The 24,093-nt window shown below is 47.9% G+C and overlaps 2 long non-coding RNA genes across 2 annotated transcripts; both read left to right on the forward strand.

The window, feature by feature from the left end:
- The first annotated feature begins 4,178 nt into the window (after positions 1 to 4,178).
- LOC123028400 lies at positions 4,179 to 10,800 on the forward strand. The gene is made up of 5 exons (XR_006415674.1): positions 4,179 to 4,302; positions 8,403 to 8,524; positions 9,078 to 9,114; positions 9,262 to 9,445; positions 10,552 to 10,800. It is a non-coding gene; the product is annotated as an uncharacterized LOC123028400 (long non-coding RNA).
- Positions 10,801 to 20,845: 10,045 nt separating this feature from the next.
- Positions 20,846 to 21,592, forward strand: LOC123028289. Its single transcript, XR_006415642.1, has 3 exons — positions 20,846 to 20,978; positions 21,134 to 21,268; positions 21,459 to 21,592. It is a non-coding gene; the product is annotated as an uncharacterized LOC123028289 (long non-coding RNA).
- Positions 21,593 to 24,093: the final 2,501 nt, after the last annotated feature.

Consider the following 24,093-nt stretch of genomic DNA (forward strand, 5'->3'; position numbering starts at 1 on the left):
GGAGAGTTTTAACCCTTTTTGATGTAGCCCTAGTTCTGTTGAAAAGATCTGATGTTAGCCATAGGGTGATGAAGAGCCCCCATTGACATAAATGGGAACCCACTGTTCCTTTGCAGACTAAGAGCAATAAGGGGAACGTAGGGACATTTTTGTCAGGATTCTGGTTGGAAAGGGTAGGATCAAGCGGCTTCCTCCTTCCCGTGGGGTCCAGATTGCCCCTAGCTACCATTAAGTGACAATGAAAACACAAATGAAGAAAGAATTCCTGCTTTCAAATTCTTAGTGTTAGCTTGGCCTTCGGAGGAAAACAAACACCTCCCAGGCCAAAGTTAGAAACTGTCTAGTAGCTGATTTTGTGTTTCTGCAACCAGGCTTTGAAAGAATCATACACCAACCATCTCGAAAACATATTTTCCACTTGTGTAATACAAATCTAGCATCAAAACTACACTAACAGCAAATTTACACGATCAAAGACCCTTGTAGGCTTTTTTTCTCCTTATCTGTATTCCACATGGGCCTTTGATCGATTGAGTTAAAGCCCAAGTGGGTGATTTTTCCCTCCAACTGTTGTGTGGAATTGTGTGTCTCCCTCCCTCCCTCCCTCCCTCCCTCTTTCTTCCCCCAGTCTTCTCTACATGTTCCATCAGATTACTGTTTTCTGTCCAGTATTTTCCGTTTCTTTACCTCTCCTTCCCCAAATCCTGCTCTTCCTCCACAGTTCTCAGGACAGAATTGTCCTCACAAGAACCCTGTGAGGTAGGTTAGGCTGAGAGGTCATGGCAAACCCAAGGGTACCCAACAACTGGCATGGCCGCCAAGCAAAGATTAACAGATGCCTCTTCCTGGGCTGTCCGGCAGCCTAGCCAACTAACACAGAGCCTTCCGACAAGGATGTCATGCACTGGGCAGCTTGAATTCATGGGAGGGGAGCAAGTTGTCCCACCCATCTCTCATAATGCAGAAGACAAAGCCCTTGGGAATTTTACCCTCTGTCCTGTCTTTAAGAACATAGGAAACGCCCTCTTGGATCCCGCTGAAGGGCCATCCAGTCCAGCACTCCATACACGCAGCAGCAAGCCAGCGGGGTGCCTCCAGTAGGATTGGTGCAAGACCTCCTCCTGCCCAGCTCCTCAGCAAATGGTGAATGCAGGCCTCTGGGGAAGGAGGTAGCACGTGGCCCGCAAGGCTAGTAGCCACGGAGAGCCACCGCCACCTCCATGAATCTGTCCAATCCCCTTGAAAGCCATCCAGATGGGCGACCGTCGCCACTTCCCGTGGCAGTGAATTCCATGGTTTAACTGTACACTGTGAGAAGGAGGTCTTCCTTCCTAAACCTTCCAGCCATCAGCTACATACAACTTAGAAGGGTTAAAATTGTAAGGTGAGGGCTTGTCCTTGCTTTTTTGGGGAGAGGAAGGGGGAAACTGTGTAAAGGCTTTTAAAAGCCCCCACAGCCTCTGCAGGACTTCTTGGATTGTGACATCACATCATCCTAACCTCTTCCTCTCACACACACATATGTTAAGGCAGAAAATGTCGCTGGGTCAACCCAAAAGATGTGGAGCTCAAAAGATTCAGGGCACATACTTCTGGGCACATACCCTTGTCATGCCCCTGCTCAGGCATCGCATGCACCACATTCCTTGCTGGCCATGATATGAGCATCGTTTATCCCCAGAGGAGGGGTGAGACTGGAAAGGCTCACAGGTGCTCCAAAGGGTTGCTTATTTGCCGCCTGACTTGCCCCTATTTCAACACCAAGATAGCGTTGCTTAATTCAACCATCAGACCAATTAGAGATCAGTATGCTGTGCTGATCCCTACCTTGTGCTTTGGCGATAGCTTGAAATATGCACTGCGGGGTTTTCCAATCAGCTTCCAGGTTTGCATGCCACCCCCCTTGTAGTTGCAATGAGTTCAATGGGCCGGATCCAGGTTGCCCAAGGAGCGATTTCTCCCCTGACGTCTTGCCCATCACCTAAGATGGGTGTGCATCTTTCTTTGCACGTTGATAATTCCTGTGGCTAAGTTGGTGAGGATATGTGAGAAGGCCTGCATCCCGATTGCGAAATTCCCATCCTCCGGGAAAGTATGTTTAGTCCCATATTTCTGTCTACTGCTACCTAGCTAAGTTTTTGTTATTCTCTCCAGGAAAGCTCTTCATTTGCCTTGTTAGGGCTTCTTAATGGCTTATCCAACTTTTATAAGTCTGTGGCAGCTCCCTCTAATTGTTCCTTATATTGTTTTATGATGCATTGCTAGCTTGTTCTTAAATGAAGCAAAGCACACTGAACACTGTTTTTCCGGATTGCCGAGGGGCAGAATTTAAATGTCCACAAACAATCGGATTCATTTGAGCTATAGGTTAGGGTTCTTTGATTCAAATGGTCCTGCAGCTTGTCTCCCCTCAACCCCTGCCTGACCTTAAACAAAACCTTCTGTGTAATGGGAGCCATCTGCTTATAGATATAAGATTTCCTCCATTCAGCAACACCACCGATATCCCATCCTTCAGGTCCTTCCCAAGCAGGTCACAAGTAGCATCACAGTGCATTGGACATCCAGTGGACACTCCGGCTCTGTGTTTACCCTGCTCATTTCTCCTCCTCCCAGAGTTGTTTCCCCATGATTCATCACTGTTTAGGCCCTCAACAAGGAGCCGATAAAATTTGTCTCATGAAAGGAAAGTGTGTGTGCATGCGTGCGCTCTTGCAAGCAAGCAAGCAAAACATCCAAGAAGGGGAAAATAATACAGGCTGAAATATACAGCTGCTATCAATTGGTTGCTCTCCTAGCTTTAAGAGTCTGTTGAAACAACATAATAAAAGGTAATAAAGGGAAGATTTACAGCTTTACCGGCAAGTAATAACTTGCCACATTCTCTAGGGTGGGGGGAATACTGTGAACAACCTGGAAAGAGGGGGATGGGTGCGTTTGATTGTCACCTGGTGTGCTGAGAGCAGCCCGGAAATGGCAGGTGACCCGGTGCCCGGAAAGCAGTGTCACTTTCAGCACTGGGATGCGCAATCCATTTTGCACTAGCTTGTCCGACCTTCGGAGGCCTGTGATTTATGACCTTGGTGTTTGGGGTTTTAAAGACTCCGTTTTGTTCGGTTTGACTTGCAAACCCGAGATGATTCATAGCAATCGATGGCTGAATGTAGGGTGTGTGTTTATTTTTTTTTAATGGCCGGGTGTTTACCACCCTGCTCAGTACTTCCAGCTAAGGGGGGGAAGAAAGGGAGGGAGGTGGCACTCCGGAGTAGTCCCATAAAATTGTAGCACATATTTAAATAGGAATAAAATCATTGGGGAAAGGAAATCAATTGGTGGAAGCACAACACAGACACAAGCGGACAGTTTTACCACCTAGTTCAAGACAAAAAGCACCCTTTAAAATCACGCCTGACGGTAATTAGGAAACAACAGAAGGGCTTAATACCGTGTGTTTCCCAACCGAAGGCTTGGATTCGTAGGCAAGAATGCAGAGAGACATGTCGGCCATTCGGTCCCATCTCCACCCGTTCAGTCCAATTTCTAGAATGCCTGTTCTGGGCGTGTGTTGTGCACATTGCTTGTGCCTGGGCACAATTTAGAGAGTGAGTTTCTTGGGCAAATGGAGAGGCAAGCAAGCGGGTTCTAGGTCAAATCAAGGCAGAGCTTTTGCTAGGAGCAAAACTGACCAAATGGAGGCCACCACATTTGGGCATGTCATGCGAAGGCAAGACTTGCTGGAGAAGACAGTCATGCTAGGAAAAGCTGAAGGCAGGAGATGACCAAATATGAGATGGACGGACTCCACAAAGGAAGCCGCGGCCATACATTCAGCCATAGCTAAGCGGGGCTGTTGTGAAGAAAACATTTTGGAGGGTTTTCATTCATGGGGTCACCATAATTTGGAGGCCACTTGATGGCACATAACAAGAACCACATTTTTGACCTAGGAGGCCCTAAATGGTTTGAAACGGGGAGGATCTTTTCCTCCTGTGGGAAACTGCCCATACAGCTGGGTTCCTCAGCAAAGACCTTCTCTAGGAGTCTGTTCTAAAAAAAATATGGATGGTTACCAGAAAAGGAGTCTTTTCTGTGGCTTCATGTACTTAAGTATCTCTCCATTCCCCTTTCCTCCCTCCCTTTCTTTTTTCTCTTCCATAGGACATTTCTCTAAGATTGATGCCAAACAAACTCTGCCAGCTCCAGACAAGGCAAACTTTTCTCCCCATGTTGGTGGTGCAAGAGAGCTGTGGAACATCTCCAGAACATTCACCTTGGAGCTCCCAGCATCCAAGAAGCTCACTGGTAGGTCTGGAGGGTACATCTCCCTCTCTCTTAGGAGGGCACTTTCTTTGCTTTTAGAGGCCTAGCAATCTAAAAACCAAGTTGTTCCAATGTGCTTGTTTCTCCCAAGCCTTCCCTTCATTCCTCACTTTGCTTCTGCAGGGAGCAGAAAGAGTTTTAGTCTTCTCTCTGGTAGTTCTGCTTTCTGGCCACACAATAACAATTTTTTCCCCCCTTGAAGTATGATAAATTTCTTTTACGGGAACTGTCAAGCTCTCCTGTAGCCAGATGCTATTGTTCCTTCCTGAGGAAGTGCAGGTATGTACTGTATGTGTACTCGGCTTGCATGTAGCCTGTGAAATCAATATATGAGAAAAAGATAGAGAGTGGCGGCAGCCACAGGGAGAAATGAGTAATGGAGAGAAAAATATGGGGAAGTAGAAGGTAGGGCAGTCGACTGTGGCTCAGAAATGATCTAAGCGGCAAATAAACCAGAGTCATAAGTAGAACAAAAAGTAGACAGAGTTCTCGTAAATATGCACCCTCCTTATCCAGCACTGATGCAAAATTTTGTGAGCTTCCACAAAAGCTCCAAGGAGGGTCATTGTAGAGGGAGCTTTCCTTGGATTCTCACCAGACCTATGGAAGGTTCCAGGCCCTTACTGGGAATTTCCCCAGCATGTCTAGGATTTGTCTGGATACTTTCTAGTCTTACTCTGAATTCTGGAATCTGGGTCACTTTCATATCCGGGGAGGATTCTGAGTAAGGGGGCTTGTTCTCCAAACCCTCACAGCTGACCGCATCTTCCAGGAAATTCCACATATGGTGTTCACTCGAATAAGCAGAACAAAAGCTTTGCATGGGCAGTGTTGAGATGCATAAGTGCAACTTCTCAGCCCCCCTTTGCACATCTTCCCCCCCCCTTAGAACACTCCCTCTTCCACAGCTTGTGCTTCTGCCCACGTTTACGACTCTCCATTCAATTTTTCCCCGACTGACCCAATTCTCAAATATTAGTTTCTACCACCAGCCAGAATAACTACCTTTTTCTAATTATATTGTAAACAAATGGCCTATTTAAGCAACTTTACCCCTTCCCACACTAGATTTTCCTGGGAATCTATTACAAACACACAGGCTTGAGTTGGCATCTTTGCATTCAGATGGGGAAAGCATTGCGGTTTGTTCCAAATGCAATTAAGCAGACATCCCCCAACTACTGTATTAGCAGATAAATAGCCCCATTCTCTCTCCATTTTCCTGATAGTTTTCAAATTACCCCTCCTGAAATGGCTCCACAGTAGTTTAAAAAAATGGTGGTGGTGCGGCGGAGGGGGGCGTTGAAAGAAAAGGACAGGAACAGCTGATGGACTTAAGAGGTTTTTCTGCTGAGGAGAAAAACTGAAAAGGAATTCCTCAGAGGCAGTAAATCCCCTGGGGAATGAGCATCTGGGCCAGCCTTCAGTCTTACCTTCTCCAGATGCTCACCTGGGGTGACTTGGCACTCCAGGTGATGCAGTGCAAGCAAGCCAAGGGAGATTTCTACCTGTTCCCCTCAACTCCCTTCCTGCCATTGGGACAGGTAATGAAAGAAAGGAAAGCTGTCACCCAGTTCTAATGTCTCCTGGGATGCTCCACAGTGGACTGGGCTCAGTTAAGCCTCTGGGAAGAAATACTTTCTCAAGAAGCTACCCAATGCTGCAGGAGAAGTTGGGGCAGCTCTGTTTCCTGGGGAAATACACCTGGATTTAGGTCTGGGCAGGCTGCCTACCTGCCTGCGGGAGGGTCAGGAGCCACCCCCTCTGCAAACCTCTTCTGAGAGCTGTGGCCCTTAAGGCCAGTGAAAACAGTAATAAAACCTCTTTCTTAACGGGAGCTGCAGCAGCGCTGGAGCACCCAATAGGTCAAACGCGCCTTGCAACAAACTACACTTGGATCCCTGGGAGCTTCCGTGGCCTTCACAGACCACAAGTTTTTCAAAGAAAAAAAGGGAGTTTGGGGGCACTGGTGGATGGTGGGACTCACTGATTGGGCAGCTACTACATGTCACCCCCGTTTGTTGCTTTCCCCCCCTTGTTTGTGCATTTTTAACTTTGGTTAACCATCCAGAAAGCCTCGGCTGTTGGGCATCATGCAAAGGAATTATACATCAATCAATCAGAGTATGCCATGACCAAGACAGGTGGAGGAGCAGGCAAAAACCTTCCCTTTCTTCTCCCTCCCTAGTAACCAACGGGCCTGAAATGACCGGGTAGGTGAGGCAAGAGAGAAGGAAGGGGTGGGGTATGACTGCTGAGGACAAGCTGACTCCAGAATGAGATTCCAGTTGCTACAAACAACCCAGATGATTTTTCCAGCTCAGAGTGAGCAGCTCTGAGCAGGTTTGAGCCCCCGAATTTCTCATCATGCTAGCATGGGGGTGGGGTGAATCTCTGTGCAAGGAATCCTTTCCTGCCTCATCCTTTATGCATTGCAGCCACACCAAACACTGCCCTTTCCTGATGTTGCCTGCAGCTCTCATTAGCTGCCAGATGGGGACAATGGGAAGTGGAGTCAAAACGCTGAAGGAGACCAGCTTGAGCAATATCCCCAGCTGCCCAGGTATTCGACCAAGCCGACATCTCTCCTCTTATTCCAGAGCTGAACTCAGCAATCGGCCGCAAAACTTTGAATTCCACCGCCTGCCCAACATGCCTCCTTTTGTGACTTATTCAAATAGCAGCATTTCCTCTGATCCATCACAGGCAGCCGCCTTATCAAAAGGGAATGCAGTCAGAAAGGAAGACGGGGAAATGCTGATAAACCAGGCCCAGGGCCCCCCACGGCGAGCTGGCGTTTAAATGAGAGCAGGAGAGCCATGCGTGTCCTTACCGAGTCCTTAGCAAGGACTCGAGTGCTGTAACTTCTACCGGGCTTGCTTGGATTCCCAAGAGGGGGGTGCAGCTCAAGCAACTGGGGGGTCCCGGGCTCTCTGAATGCTGCCAATTACTAAAAGCCACTCCAAAATATCCAGTAAATGTGTGGGGTGCAGAGGGGAGAGAACGGCTTGCTTTGCTTTGAACTGTTACAGAATCTGAACCCTTCGCATTGCAGTGCTGAATTTGACTATGCCAAGAAGCTTTTGTGGGGTGCATGTAAGTTTTCAAAGCCAAGTGGTGTGTTGAAGGTGACCCCACTTGGGGTGGGTGGAAAATATAGATTAAGTTTTGCCTATATTGTACTGCTTTTCAGCTCCCTTCTGTTCTATTGTCTGCTCAAGGAAAGAATCAGGTTTTGTGCAAACTTGCACAAATTCGCACTCCCCTGAAAAACTATATCCCTTCAAATATATGCAAATTCCTTCAAAAAAGTGTGTTTTCATGCTTTAGCCTATGGGGTAAATCTGCCATTTGGGCCAGTGCTTTGTATTTTTCAATTTTTTAATGAAATATGAAGCATAAAACATGTTTATGTTTGCTTCATACATACGAATGAAACAAATCCACCCATAAATTTGTGTATGCAGAATAATAGCAGCAAGAATAACAATACTAAAGAAAGTGATCCATGCAAGTCACACAAATTGGGAAGATCAGTGTGTGGCACAAATGGTGGATTGGATTCTTAACACCTGAGCCAATTTGACTCCATTGCAGTCTTGTTTTGAGAAATCCTAGTCATACTGTCCCTAAACTTTCATTATCACTTTCTTCGGGAGCAAACTCAGCTGCCAGGCACCAACAGGGCTGTTGCCAAACGGTATCTCTGGGAAGTGGGAGGGAGTCAGACTCATGGGAATCCCAGTGTTCGCAGATGTACGTTCTTCTGCGGTGCTGGAGGGAACTAAAGGGGCAAAGCACAGTATGGGTACAGACGCAACAGAGCAATGAGCGTTGTGCGTGATGGGTGGTCACAAAATGCACTCTCACGGTTGCGAAAGAAACAGGAAACAGAAAAGAAAGAAACAGGAAAAAGCAACAGAGGTGATGGAGTGGATGAAATGGCCTGGAAGAGGACTTGGCTGACTGGTTTGCAGAAAGCGCCCAGTGATGCTTCTACTGGTTTCCTTCAAAAGGTAAGCCAAAGCACACGGGACAACACTGAGTTGTCCTTTCCCATTTCTTGCTGATTTGTGTTACAGTTTAGACTGCAGACTCATTAAGACCGTGGCCTGCCCTCTTATTGCGACCCTGGAAAAGGAAGCAGTGTGCATGCATTAATCCCTCCAGAAAGATACATTGACAAAGCCATCGTGACAACAAGGTACGCCATGTACGTAAGGAAGCCCACGTTAGGTAATCAAAGAGTTAGACTGGCTCAACCAATGAATTGGTTTCAGGCCGTAACAGTCCTGAGGTGGGGTGGGGATGCATTCTTTCTCCCATGCAGCATGCTATGCCGCCCGTTGGAAAGCAGTTTTCTGTCCTGTGTGAGGAAGAAAGGAGAATGCTTCTTTTGGGTTTCTCCCTCCCCTTTTCTTAGAAAAGGCATCCTTTTCTAAGCAGGTACCGGTCACCCACCTGTGCTACATGGTGATGTTCACCATGGCAGGAATCAGAGAAGAGGCTTTCCATAAGCATGAGATATGAGGGCTACCTCTTCCAAGATGGACTCTGCCATTGACCGTTTTCCCTAACCGCTCCTGTTAAAAGCAATTAACTACTTCTCTTTCTTTTAAAATGATTTGCTGATTGGGGAAGCCTCTTGGGCATTTATATCAGATTTTGTAATTGACATACTTAACTACTTAGTGATTGTTTTTTAATATCAATTTTTAAAACTTCTTTCTCTCCTTTATTTCTCATGCTCAATTCAGGACCAAGTTCGGCCATATCTCCGTTTACAACATCACAGTAAGTCCTTCCTCTCTGCCCACTTGGGAGGAGGTCTGTTTCTCATTCTGGTGATCATTCACCTTGGCTATGGCCAGTGTCTTCTCTAGCTCATCTTGGTCCCTTCTCACCATCCTTCTCCTCCTCTTCTCCTTGATCACTCTGAAGGTCCCACATGGGCTTCCTGGCTACTCCTGGATTCAGCATGAACTCCCTGCACTCAGCTTCCACATGCCATGTCATTGCCCACAACGATGCTCTTACTTCCTGAGGGATCCCTCCCTTTGGCTTTCCTTCCGAGATTGAGCACAAGAGGCGGAAGAAGAAGGGACACCATGAAGCCGGTTGGATGGTAACTTTAGATCCTGGTCTTCCACTCTCCCATGTTTGGGAGACGATGAGCCATGCATCTCTTCCCCTCCCCCACTGCCATCGATTCCCCTCACGGCATCTTCTGTGTGCTGGATACAGCAGAGCAAAAGCAAAGCCAACAACATCCCATTTGCCAAACCTGACAAAAGCAACAGAAATGCTCTGAGCGTGTGCAGTATCACCTGCCAAACTTACTTAAATGATAGCACCGGCATCATTACAGGAATAAAATGGAATTTGCCTCCTCTGTCCTGATGCTAAATACATTTACTGGGAAATAAGCACTGTTTCGTTGTTCATGTGTGTGGGAGGGGGAAGGATTTTTAAAGAATAAATGAAAGAATGAGTGTCTCTATTATTGTACAGGAATGCCTGCTCAGCTGCTCCCAAGCATACAACGATTTTGAAAAGAACAAGGAGCACTGGCTTTGTTGGGCCGTGAGCCTTGTTGGATTCTGGCATACCTGTGGTCGTTGAAGGGCTACAGTCAGGCCTTTTGACCCGTGTCCCCATCACCTTGGTGGTCATTTAGCCTGCTGGTCTTGAGTCCCCAAATCCAATCTCAGCTTCACTGCAGAGATGGGCAGTAGGGAAGCACTGACGTTTTCTCAGCAGGGTAACTGAGGTTAGGAGGTTATGGCAAACATGTTCCAGAAAAGCTGCTTTTTTGGAGGGGGTGTGAAGGAAGCAAGAGAGGGGGCAGCACACGGGCATTGGGAAGGTTCATGGAGGGCAGCAAGGGAGAAATGGCAGAGAACTTTGGGGGTGTGGGAGATTTTCTGCTGGTTGAGGGTGGTGGGGCTGAAGGAACAAAGCCCACAGGCAGGAAGAAGAGCAGAGCAACGGGGTGCCAAGTGGTGTGGGGAAGAAGCCAAAGATATGGGAGGCTTGGTGGGGAGGCGGGTGGGTAACTTCATCTTAGGATCGATTCATGCAGCCTGAAAGCCATGTACCCTTTTTGTAGCCCCACCTTGTTGTATATTCAGCCTGCGATCTTCAATTCCAAGATCCTTCTCACTTGCAGTCTTTCTGAGCCATGCATTCCTCATCTCGTAACAAGGTGTTTGGTTTCTTTTTCTTTTGCAGTCATCTCCCACTGTATTTCTGAACAGCAATAACCAAAAAGGCGATGGGCAAGATCTTCATCAACAAGTCTCGGATTTGCTGAAGCCTTCCTTGCAGCCTCTCCTAGCAGTTCTTTGTAATTTGTCGTCCCCACCAAAGGGAAACCTGTTCACACATCTGGACTGAAATCCAGCCAAAATCCAGAGGTTGCTTTTCCCACTTCTGGTGCAGTGGTGTGGCCTGCAAAGGCATTTCTGAGCACAGCAAGCAGCAGGGGGCACCAGAGCTCCACCACCAGGAGTGAAGATTAATACAGTGCCCATGTAAATGTGTGAAGCCGACGCCGCTGAATAGGCCTGTCCAAAGCAGATACAGCGATAGATGCGTAAGTGTTTCTAATTTATTTCTGGGGATGCGTGTTGGCTGTGCATGCAAACCAAGGCAGCACTTCCCAGTAGCTTCTGGGTTCAGAAAAACGCAAGAAAACAGCTGGATCGGATCCGAGGTCCATCAAGTCCAGAGTCCTGCTTTCTGTAGTTGTCATCCTGATGTCCCGGTGGGAGACGCAGGAGCAGGATGAGGGGACAAAACCCCTCAGCAGCTGGAATTTGGGATATGACCTCTGGAATGTTAGGCTCCTTTGGTGAGAAATTGCATGTCAGCATAGAATCGTAGAATGGAAGAGCTGGAAGGGGCCGTGAAGGCCACCAAGTCCAACCCCTGCTGTTGCAGGACACCAGGTCACACCATCCCATTCGGATGGCTGCCCAGGTTCTTCTTGAATGGCTCCAGTGAGGGAGAGCCCACAACTTCTCTGGGCAGGTGAGCACAATGAAGGTAGCAATCCTATCGTTCTGCTTTCTGGGGAATAAGCCCCACCTAATGGATTATGCTGTGACCTGGTAAGTTTTATGGCTGAGGATCAACTTGAATCTGGGTCTGCCTTGACCAAAGGGGGCTATGGCAGCTCTACCCACCTGCCCCCTTGGGTCCACCGTTTGGTCCAAGAAAAGCAGACTCCCTGGAGAAGACGTTCATGGAATCATAGAATAGTAGAGTTGGAAGGGACCATGGAGGCCATCTAGTCCAACCCCGGCTGTTGCAGGACACTATCCCAATGACATCTCCCAACCTCATGCCCTCTGGATACTTTTGCCCTCAGTTCCCATCGTCCCCGGGCATTGACAGTTCTGGCTGGGACTGATAAGAGTGGTAGCCCAAGGCATCTTGAGGGCACTGGGTTGGGAAGGTTTTTCTATGAATTGTCTACAGAGTTGAGCTTCTTCTGACCTTCCGATCCCTCACCATGGGTTACCTAGGCCAGAATAGATGGGAGTTGTAGGTTACGGTATCTGGGAGATGGCAACTTGGCCACTTCTGGTCCAATCCACCTAAAAACTCAACTGATAAATGTTTAAATGCACTTAGCGTATTTTTATTGTGGTCTTGTCTTCAAAATAACAGAAATGGATACATGTGTTTTCATTTTTCAAACTTGGAAGCATAGCTTACTGGGGGGTGGGGGAGTAGCCCTTTCCGCCCTATCATGGTGTTGATGAAAATTAACCCATGAGTGGGGTGCGACTGTGTGAGAGCATTCCTGGAGTAACAGTTTTTCTATTACTGTTACTAGAGTAATAGAAAACTCTAGTAACAGTAATTTACTGTTTCTCAGCAATGTGTGTCTGAGAAATGTGTGCCTATTTCTGGTGTCACGGAACTGAGATCCAAGTGCCACACAAAAAGCATCTCCTTTGCTGTTTTTCTGTGGCATGACCTCTAGGTGGCACTGTGGTATAGTCCAAATACTACACGTACACCAGTGTAAATAGTCTCCTTTCACTTTCTTTAAATCATACCACATTTCCACTGCTCATAAAAGACATTTTCAAAATGCTGTTTGAAAGGCAGAAGTTGAACCCAGAGGGCCGTGACATCGTCTGAAGAAATGGTAAACAACTGTGAGCAAACAATGGCGAATGCACGAATGCCTTGTATAGAAAAGGTCTAGCCCTGATTAACCTAATGAGATTTAATTCCAAGCAAGTGAATTGCATCTTTTACATTGCCATTCTAAACATGCTTACTAGGCACTAAGCCCCTGCGGAAGACAGTGACCCTTGCTCCTGAACAACAATGTGTACGGAATTGTGCTGTTGGCCAAGCGATCGGTTGAATCGGTTACATATACACAAAGCCTTTAGAAAGACAGACAGACAGACAGACATGGCCCCTGCAGACAAAGGGGGGCAGTCCCTCCTGTGAGAAAAGGGGGAACTCTAGCTTTATGGTATTTCCATACTTCCCAAAAGCTGCAGCTCTCCAGGCAGTTTACAAAGACTAAAACCTTCAATATGCATGATGAAAAAGTATATACCCACAAACATAAACTGTCAGCACACACTGGAGCATACACAGATCTAAAACCGGTGAGCAGGAACAAGAATGATCTTGTCATCTGGAGTTTTTATAAACTCTTACTCTCAAGTCAGCAGGCTCGAGGTCTGAGTCTGAGGTTTCCAGCTGGACAAAAACTCATGCAGAAAAAAATCTTTCTTGAGCACGGGGGGAGCCTTGATACCAGCTCATGAACATGAGCGTGCTCTGTGGCAAATGAGAATCCAATGCACTGCTGTTGGGGAGTGGAAGAGACGGGCAGGGCTGCATTGGTATCGCAATATTTGACTGCAGGACTCACTTGCCTGCCTATTAAAGATCTGCTGGGAGATTCGCTAGGGCAGTGGTGGCGAACCAATGGCACGTGTGCTGCAGCAGGCACGCAGAGCCCTCTCTGTCAGTAGGCAGGCCAAGTCACCCCAGCAGCCGAGCATCGGATAACAGCGCACATAGGGGCCATGCGCATGCTTGGAAAGGAAATGGCGCCAGGAAATGACATCACGAGCCTCTGAGCCGCCGCTCGTCCGAGCTTTTGCATGGCCGGTCTGCGTGCTGCCAAGGATGTAGCTATGTCTGCTTAGCCTTGCTGAGTTGTTTTTTCTGAACGAAAACCTCAGTTTTCAGGTTTTATTGCAGTGTGGCCACTTTGCGATAAATAAGTGGGTTTTGGGTTGCAGTTTGGACACTCGGTCTTTAAGGGTTCACCATCACTGGCCTAGGGTAACTTTTGCAGTCAAGCATTTAAAATAATGGTGCAATGCTATGCATATTACTCAGGAATAACCACCAATGAAATGGGTTGGTAGCATTTCCAGGGCTGCAGCCACTTGGCTTGACTGGCTAGTTTCCAAAGCTCTCATAGCCGTTGATTCCCCTAACCTGGATAATTCCAGGTGCAGGTTTTCTGCACCCCTCACTTCCACCCAGGGCTGCCATTCCTCAAATGGTGATGTGCAGATTCCTGGCCTGTTAGGGAAATGAGCCTCTGTGGTCCTGAGCCTCCAGTCCTTCCCTGTCAAGACCTAAGTTTCTGGATGAATGACGCAACCACCCTCCCTCGCATAAGGCAAACCAGCACATAATTGGTTGAGAGGCAGTGTGGTGTAGTGGTTAATGGCATGGGACTGGGACTCAGGAGATCCGGGTTCGAGTCCCCACTCAGCCATGGAGCCCACTGGGTGACTCTGGGCCAGTCACAGACTCTCAGCCCAACCTACCTCACCGGGCTGTTGTTGTGGGGAGAAGATGGAGGAGGCGAATGATGCAAGCTGCCTTGAGCCCTTTGTAGGAACAAGGCAGGATATAAATTGCAATGTAAATAAATAAGCAAAAAAAGCAAGCGCATAATTGGGGGTGAACTGCACTTGTCTCAGGTTAAATCCAGAGATGCCGGCACAAGGATGTCAGATGATTTCTGGCGCTCGGAACTAACAAGTAGAAGGAACACAGAAAGTTTCTTTTGGAGAGCTCACCCGTGGCCGTCGGCTGCAGGTGCACCATGTGTCTTGTGTCAGATACCAAGCTGCCATTAGGCAAATGAGACAGGCTGAGGGACACCGATAAGGCAAGAGGAAAGGGACGCCTTGGACTTCCTGGAGAGGGTCTCTTTGAAGGAGTCGCAAGGAGCCAGGACTGCTTGGGGAAGATAGGGAGGCCCTTGAAAATCAAGCAAATGAAGGTCCCTTCTCTAATCCCTTTTAGCATGCGCATATATATATATATACACACACACACTATTACTATCGGGGAGATGGCTTGTGCTGGTGGAAAAGCAATAACTACTCACAGCAGGTTGCAAATGCGCAAGCTGAGCACAGCCGCCTGGAGAAGAGGTCTAATCTTTGAGCAGTGCAGGTGACTCCCTTGCTAGGCAGCTGCTTTTGCTCTTGTTCGGAAGACTTTGCAGCTTTCCCAGCTGCCCAGGTAGGGCTGGAGAAGGCTCAGTTTGGGGCCTACTTCTTATGGACAGCTCCTGTCTGGGTCCACTCTTATTTGTTCACAATATCCTTTGCTTTCCTTGAAAATCCCATTGAGGCTTGGTCTTGGTCTTGGTCTTGGTCTTGGTCTTGGTCTTGGTCTTGGTCTTGTCTGGTTCGGTTCGGTTCGGTTCGGTTTGGTTCGGTTAACAGCTCAGAATTATATACCTTTCTAGTCTTCCATCCCCTTCCCAAACAGACATTTCATTTGTGAGAAATGGGGTGTGCAGACTGACCCCAAGAAGAGCTTGTAGAGTTCCAGCAAGTTGGGGGTTTAGAACTTTGGGCACATTGGAAGTTTTGGCTTATCAAAGTGGAATGGAAAATGATGAGATTGTATAGAACATCGAGTCCATCCTGGGATGATGGTGTTTGCAATTCCTTTTTCCTCTCCCCTCTCTGAGCTCCATAGCAGGGGTGGGAAAATGTGGCCCTCCAGATTCTGTTGGATTACAACCCTCAGCTCTTGCCATTGGCTATGCTGGCTAAGGCTGATGGGGAATGTAGGCCATCATATCTAGAGGGTTGTCCTCTGCTTAACAGAGGAAAGAAAAAAGACACATGACCATCCCTACAACTTCTGCAGGTTTAGATGCCTCCACAAATGTTCCAGCCACCCTGTTTGCAAGGATATGCAGCTATTTTGGAGCTTGCTCCTGAAAAATTCACTCTCCTTCCTTAGGACTATTGGGAGTACCTTGTAAAAGTGGAACAGTGCCAGACTATAAATGCGCAATATCCCAGAGGGAGAGCAGCTTCCAGGGGACATGGAGGCATTTATCTCACAGTATATAGCCACTTACGAACGGGTTCTTGAAATCCTCCGCTAAGTCTGGGAGGGGAAGGATGGTGGTGTTGCTGGCACCCACCTAACCAAATTCTCCGTGGGAGGAGAAAGGAGCACTGTGCCTTTTGAGGGCAGGAAGTTCCATTAGCACAGTTCATTTCTTTGTTCTTAAGCTCTCCCTCGCTCCCCATCCGCAGGTACACCCACAACGCATAATTTACAGTCTGGTCAACATTCTGCATCTTCCATGGTGCAGCAGTCTTGACATGATTCCTGGGCATGATGGGACAAAAATGGCCTCAACCATGCACACACACGCGCGCGCGCACGCACACCCCATTTGGGGGAAAACCCTAAGCTTGCCCTTCCTTTCAGAGGTGTGTGGATGTGAGAAAAAGACAGGCTTTCAGGACTTTTCCCCAAACACTGGATTCATCCGAACGGAGGGCCCTTGGGGTATTGAATATTTGAGTGGGGTGCTTGCAAAGCTTTCACCACTGGTCTCTCTCCTCTGTGACCACTCATCTTTCCCGAAGGAGATGAAACTTTTGCCGTGGGGAACAGGGGAAGAAACGCTGACTACCTTCCTCCCCACTTGCTGGCTCTTGTTGTCCACTAAGTATGCTCCCTGCAGTGGGGCTACCGGAGATGGGGGGACCTCCCCAGAGGCAGAACAGCGTGTGGGGATCTGCAGAAGTAGAAATGCTTCAGGGCATCAGCTCCTACCTGAGAATGCAAGCTTTGTATTTCCTCCTCCTCGCTATTTTTTTTCCTGGCTGAAAAGACCTACAAAGGTGATCTCTCTTCTTCCGTCTCCACACCAGGGACAGGTAGGCAGAGAATCTGGGACTCTGCAAATATTGCAGAACTACCGTTCCTATCACCCTTGACAATGCTGGCTCTGTCTGATGTGAGCGGAAGTCCAGCAACATCCATTTCCTGAACTCCTGTTCTGTATGTGCTTTTTGCAGTCAGTGCCTGTACTCCACTTCACAAAATCAAGATTGGTTTATTTGAAAATGAGATGGCATGCATTTTTATCTATTTTGCACCAACAAAAACTCCAAACTATTCAATGAATTTTTGGAGGATTTGCCATTTAACTATGTCAATAAGTAAGCCCATTTAAATAAACAGATCAAATGCATCTCTATTTCTAAGCAAGTTGTAAGATGGGTTGGAGATGGTTTAGTGGTACCCCTCCCCTCCCCTCCCCACATTTTGCATGCAGTGGGTTCTGGGTTTAGGCCCCAGCATCTGCTGGTAGGGCTGGAAAAACTCCTGGGAGTGAGGCTGCCAGTCTGTGCTGCCGGTATTGGACTAGGTGGACCAAGCTCTGACCTGGCTCAAAAAAACTGCCAATGAGCTCGCTCAGCTGGTACCGAATGTACACTTAAGCCTCTGGAGCAGAGCAGCTATTCCCCCACCCCCTGTGGGAGAAGTTTCTAGTCTTCTGGAGTCTTCATTTGGCTTGAAAAATATATGGGCAACACCTCATCAAGCCCCATAAACTGGGATGGTCTGACGGGAGTTTGAATGGGCCGGCAGGCAGATCAACTTGCTGATGGTCGTGACTGGTTGGTGCAGATTCATGTAGGAAAATACATGCGGATTGCCTTAATTTGCTCCTCACTGTCTCCTGCTCTGTGGCCCCTCGAACCGGCACCTCAGGGCTGAACCTGCAGCGTTCTGATGCAAAGCACCCGCCCTGGCATGGAGCTGCGGGTCCCTCCCTGATCTGACAGAGTGCCGATATCCCGCTTTGCTCTCTTGGGCCCTCCCGGAAAGTCAGTCTTTGCAGCACCTTGGCTGCCTGGGGTTATGCAGCTGCTGCAGGAGCCGGTGGTTGATCCTTCTCCCGTAATCCAGACCGCTCTCACTTCCAGAGCAGCTTTGCCTTCATCCGCAAGCACTCCGGGTCCTGCTGCCTGGTGCTGAGTCAGTGACGCTGCCCCCACATGCGGTGTTGCTTTTTTGGTCTGCCCCCCTCCCCTGGCTGGCAGCAACTGTCACGGGACCGCTTCCTTTGCTGCCCTGCATTTGCAGATACTCCTTTCCACCGGCTCCTCCTTGCCTCCTCCCTCCGGTACCCTTTTTGAAATGGCATTTCCTGGGGGGAAGAAGCAGCGTGTGTTTGAAGGCCAGCTTGCCCCGCTCCCATAGATCACTGCTGAAGCGCTCTCGACAAAACCATGCGATTCATTCTGGTGCCAACCGACTATAAATTTATTTGCTTGTTAATGGCAGCTTCCCGAGTTTGAGTTTTCCCTAAGTAGGAGCATCAAAATGTCAATCTGTCCTCAGGGGTGTATCAACCTCCTGAACTGAACTTGGTAACGAGATTAAAATCTTGGCTGTTCCAAAGGACTGATTCTCTCTCTTTGTCTTTCTCTCTCTTGCACACTCTCTCCCTGCCTCCCTTCCCTCTCTCTCTCATATGCGTTCATTAAGCTCTTTTCTATACTCCGATGGCCAATTCATGTAGTGTGTTTTTCTACCCTGCGTACCCAGTGAAGTCGTGAGCAGGCTTAGAGGCTGTCCCTGCGCCCGTCTCACAAGTACTCTGCTGTGGATTGAAAAAGTGGCCAGCCTTCTTCAACCAGGTGCCCACCAGGTGTTTTGAACATCCTAGCATTCCTCTCCAGGGACTGGCTGGGGCAAATGGAGGTCCAAAATGTCTGGAGGACACCAGTCTGGTGAAAGCTGTGATAGGAGGTCTCTTCCTGAAAAGGCGTATGCCACTTTCAGGGTCTGGAAGGTATTCTCGTTGGGAGGCGACTGCTGAGCAGCGTTGGGTTGGACCCTAGTGGGATCCATCCTCCTGGACTTTGTGAGCATCTTCTCATGCTTAGCCTGGCCTTGCAAAACAAGCTGCGCCAAGAGGAAGTGCACGAATGCTCATGGGACGAAAGTGGCACAACTGACAACCTTCCTCCACATCTGGTGCAGCAGCCCAAACAGCTGCGATATATGACATGGAGGAGGGACCATGCTTGCTCCGTGCCCGGCTCCTGCCTCACGGATCCTGGGTGTGCTTGCCAGAAACCCAGAGTCAGAACCCTGCGAAGTGGACCAGAGTCCAGGGAGCTGAACCCACACATGGGTTTCTCTCGCATCCCTACTTTGGGGCATAAAACTTCTGGGTCCCCACTCAGGTTGTCTACCCAGTTTGGAATGTATTTCGTGAAGGATTCCGAATTCCTTTCACCTTGATCTCTTTCCATCCCAAGCACCAGAAGTGGGTGAAATTTAGTACGTCCTTAAATGAACAAAGGAGATGCTCACCCATCCCACACCATGGTGCGTGGACTTCTCACATAAGCCCCAGTCGGGCCAGGGACTGAGATATCTTTGAGCTGTGCTTTGAGCATGAACTGATTGTCAGATACCTTCCTTCTCCCTAGCTGGAGCATTGCTTCATTTAGCACAATACTGCTGGCATGGATTGAAAGGAACTAGTAAGACTTTTTCCAACTGAATTTAGAGATGCTGATGCGTAAAACTTGGACTGGGCAAAAATAAGGTGGGGCCGGGGAGTCCCAGCTGAGAAACTGTTACGAGAATGATTCATGCTCATACAGGTACTGGTGAAACTTCAAAACAGGGTGGCGATGGCAGGCCTTCTCCTCTTCGGCCCTGCTTCTCCTGCGCATCTCTGGGAAGCCCATGCAGAATCTGGCTTTCTCTCTTCCCTACATGAAAGGCTTGCCTGGAGCAACAGGATCTTGCGGGACACCTGCAAAGGCAGCATGACGCTCGCAAGGGCTCCATTCGCGTCTCGGAGCTGCAGGCTTGGATTAAGGGCATCATCAGCTGATAATTACTCAACTAGTTAGAAATATTCTGCTTTCCTATCAAAGTCACCCAAGGCAGTCGACAACACGGGGAAGCGATACGATACAGCAATGAAACAAAATGAAAGATAAAAATGGTAAACAAGAGCAGCCATCCGCCAGGCAGCTGAAACCGGGGATGTTGTTCAATCTGTTGCATTTGTGTTTCAAGGATTGTCAGGTGCCTTTTGTTCCATTGTCTGCTCATTGTCAGAACCAGATCCCCCCCGTCCCACTTGGAAAGGTATGCAAAGCAGTCTGATTTCATAGGCATGTAACATTTTGCATATTCTTCTTGTTTACTTACGCTTTGCGATCCAGACCCATGCAAGTTGAGCGCGACACGGTGGAGCCTGGAGAAAGAGATGCATCCAATGGGGGTTGTGTGTGTTAAGAAGGGATACCTATTAGCATATTTGCCAGTAATATATGTATTTCTGTATGACTGTATTTGCATACCGTTCCAGAAAGTAAAACAAAGGGAAGCACATCAGAAGACGCTGGTCTAACCTGAACCCCGATATCTCTAGTTGGAACCACACGCTTCCTGAAAAATCAAACTTATCTCAGTTGAACAACCCCTTCTCATGTTCACCGAACATGGAAGAAGGTTCTTGGGGCTGTGTGAGCTAGCTCTGTTTACCGCTGGGATTCCCTCCTCAACTAGTTATGTGAGGGGGTATCATGGAGAGGTGGATAGAGACCTATTTTCCCCTGCGGAGGAGGGTGGGATGCATTCCAATGGAGCAAAGCTCAGGGAACCAAGGTTCAGTTTGGATGCCAGGAAGTACTTCCTGACAGTTAGGGCCCCGAGGGTCTGGAATGGGCTTCCACGGGGGGTGGTTGAGACCCCATCGGTGAGGGTGTTCAAGGACAGGCTGGACGTCCACATGGTGGGCGTGTCATGAGAGGAACCAGCTGGAGTTGGGGGTCAGACTAGGAGGCACCTTCTGACTCAGTCTGTTTCTATGTTCTAACTGTGAGAACCCCACCGCTTGGTCCTCCTCATAATGGATCGGTGCCAGGGTTGGCCAATCAGAATCAATGGTGACAAAACATGCCCATCTTTGCCTAAGTTGATCTCTGGCTACATGGGATTTTTAATTGGTTAGGTACTACCTATTTCATCATTTTTCTGTTCTTATTGTGCTTTAATGAACCTTTTGATGTTAAGTTTTACTTAAGATTTTGTTTTTAATCTGTACATTATTGCCACCATGAGCACCAGATTTCGGTGGGAAGCCAAGACATACATTAAAAAAATACTAATAATGGTAATCATTATTATTGATTAGGCACTGCTGTTGGTGAGAAGCGTCCAGAAGCATTCAAGATTCATTGCTTATAACAGGCAGAAGAGCTTTCCAATCTGCCTGTGAAATCAGGTGAACAAAATCCCTCACCGGAGCCTCGGTGGGAAAACAGATGCTGCATTTTGGGCCATGCTTTCCCCAGGTAAATAAATTTCAACATAATTCCAAAATATCTTTTTAGCTGCTTATAAAAACACCAGAGTGAATGCCTTTTGCCTAATTGCTACAATGGGCCCAAAACAGCCATTCTGGTTTGCGTTTTCATATTTCAATAAACTTTTATTTATCCCCATTTAGGAAAGAATCTTCCTGCTTGTAAAACACACAGTCACCGCCACTAACCACATTTGCCAGGCGTTTCGTTCCATTTCATGTGGGCATAGCAGAAGCATTCTCTCTCTTGACCGGTCCTCATCTCTGCTTCTCCTGCAGGTAAGTTTCAAAACACCCCGGGGGAAGTGCATAGGTGATTTCTAACCACAGCTCAGCTGCCCTTACCTCCTGCAAATCAAGCCATATAATTTGGAACCCTTGCATAAATCCCCCGTTTTGTGCCACAGAGATGTTGCCTTGACACCCTGTGACGGTTTTCGATTGATTGCCTTCTGCTTTGCCCTACAAGGAATCAAGGATTTCGAGCTACTGTGAAGATTCGAGGAGGTTTTGAAAAGTCTGGTTCTTACACGAGAGAGAGAGAGAGAGAGAGAGAAGAAAAAATCCACTTTCACACAGGGCACTGTCACCTTTTCCTTGTGCGCCAAGGTAAACGTTTCTTCTATGTTTGGTTATTGTTTGCCTGGGGATGTGTTATTCAACATGTGTGGATATGAATGGTAATCCATAGTGAGACGTTAAGAGATGCCAAGGTGGCTGAGGTGGGGATGAGCCGTCAGGCAGAGAAGGAGGGGAGAGAAAGACTAGGTTGCTGCTGGTGTGGAAAATGTGGGTTCAGAAGAGCTCGCTTGTGCACTGCGATTCAGAATCCACCCCACCTTCTGGATCATTTTTGGACAGGTACTTGAGGACTAGCGAGTTCTCCAAGGGCAGCCCTTTCTTGGTGCTCTCCAGGCTGCTTTGCCAAATCCAGGGGCAGGCCCTCTTTCAGACTGTGCCCAGGGGGGAGAATCAAAGTTTGCCAGATTTAGCTAACCCTGGACTGGTCCTGCATCGTCGGTTTGATCTTGGTTCCTGGCTTGCTTCTGAGTCCACTCGACTGCTTCGTCTTCTGGCTTTCTGGTCCTGACTGCTCTTTGGTCCTGAGTTTGGCTTTGTTCCACCTTACCTTCTCGCCCCAGGGAAGCTCCTCCAGTTGCTCAAGATTACACCGTATTGTGTGCACGCAAGTTGCTTTGAGGGTGTTTGCTCTTTGCCGAGGTGCACGCTAATCTTTCTGATTTCATTCCCTGTCTTTTCCCTTTCCAACTCATACACTGGAATGTGTTTTTCTTGGCCAAAGAACAGACAAGAAGGCCCTTATTCAAAGTGTCTTTTCCAAGTGGCAGATTTACTCCACTTTCACAGCTGTTGCAGCTGCCACATGGAAGAAGCCAAAAGAAGAATCCCCAAATTCATTGATTCTGGCTTTTATAGCAGCTTCTCCCTTAAGTTACTCCGAGTTTTGTGAGGAATTCCAAAAGAGATAAGGGGTCAAAAGTTCAGAAGAGAGGCACCTGTTGGTAGCCCAAAAGAGTACAATATACCCTCCATGGGGATACAGGAAAAACACTCACACATTTATCATGGCATAAGCTTTTGAGGACCAAAGCTCATTTCTTCAGATGCGTTACTCTAAGCTATCTTATATTCTAGTGTATCGCACATTGGAAAAGAGTAGCGGAACAAGGACCAGGCAGTCTCAAAGCAATTACCCTTTTTTTTTTGGTTTGCTTTTCTTAATGTTGGCCTTTAAGAAAAGAACATTTGAAGTGATAGACTAGTGCTTTGCAGAGGCTCAAACCCACCTTCTTTATTTATTTATTTGATGAGCAGCCCGCCCCATTAGCCACATGGCTCCCTGTGTACCCTGCCTCCCATGGAGGTAATGGCTGGGTCTGTCGAACACAACCCTCAAGGGCTGACTCCATAGGACAAGCGTGTGTCGTCCCTGAGCAGCCCACAATCTGCCTCTCAGCCAGGGGCTCTCTCCACGTGTTCATGGTTAACATGCCATGGCTGGTTAGACCTGCAGGGTTCAGACATGATGATGCCCCATGTTCCTGCAGCAACCAGGGCAAGCCATCCTGGACCCTGAAGTGTGGGTTGTCGCTTTGTTTGAACCCAGTCAGTGATTAACCCTCTCACGTGGGTGCTTTGCTGAAACGGTCTTCCCTCTGTGTAGTTCTGAACTTTATCCCCAAAGTTAAGGCCAGACCTGCCTTGGACCAGTTTCTGAGGCAGACCATGTTAAGGAAATTGAGCCTAACCAGAGTGGCTTAATAATAGGACGGATGGATACAGCATGATCCTCTGCAGCAGATCAAAAGATAGAAAAAGTATGATATTTTCACAAGCAAACAGTCATGTCAACCCCCCCACCCTTCAACGGCAGTCCTATTTTCACCCCCCTCCCCATGAAAGGGACCCCTGGCAGATCTTTAGGGACACAAGACATTTGCCTGGACAAAACTTCCTAGCTCTGTTTCTTTATCTCTCCCATCACCCATTAAAGCAGTTCTGATGTGCATTTCTTGTATCTGAGGTCCGACACCACATCTGCGGGAAGAGCTAAATATATCTGATCTCTCGGAAGAGGTCCTAAGCCTTTATACTCTTACCTCCAAAATAATGCTTAAAAAAAATCCACTGATGTGTTCTGTCTTCATTTTGTCAACTGCCAGATGTTGTCAGAGATTAGATTTTTTATTTTTTATTTTATTTTTTTTTGCAGATCAAAACAAGTAATAGGCCTTTCTGTGATATGGATGATAATCATAAGCCAGAACTACAAGGGAGGGCAAGACAGTGTGTGGAAAAGAGATGGGAAGCAAGTTACAGGACAATCAGGTGCCCTGCATATGTGTATCCAACCCAGGCTGGAGGAGTCACCCAGCAGGGCTAGAAATGTGCATGGCTGAAATTCTCATTTGCTAATGGAAAATCCAGCTGTTCTTTGAAAACTGAAAATTCTGACTGTCTCTTATGGGAAGGTGGCATGAAACTGTGCCCTGTTTAGCCGTTGGCCGAGTAGCACCAGCTAGGAAAGAAGAAGGGGCAGGAAGAGTGTTTCATTCCTGGGGAGACCCCCAAACTGACCTCCG

This window comes from Varanus komodoensis, unplaced genomic scaffold (genome assembly GCF_004798865.1).
Source record: "Varanus komodoensis strain SLA01 unplaced genomic scaffold, ASM479886v1 scaffold36, whole genome shotgun sequence".
NCBI classification, from domain to species: Eukaryota; Metazoa; Chordata; class Lepidosauria; order Squamata; family Varanidae; genus Varanus; species Varanus komodoensis.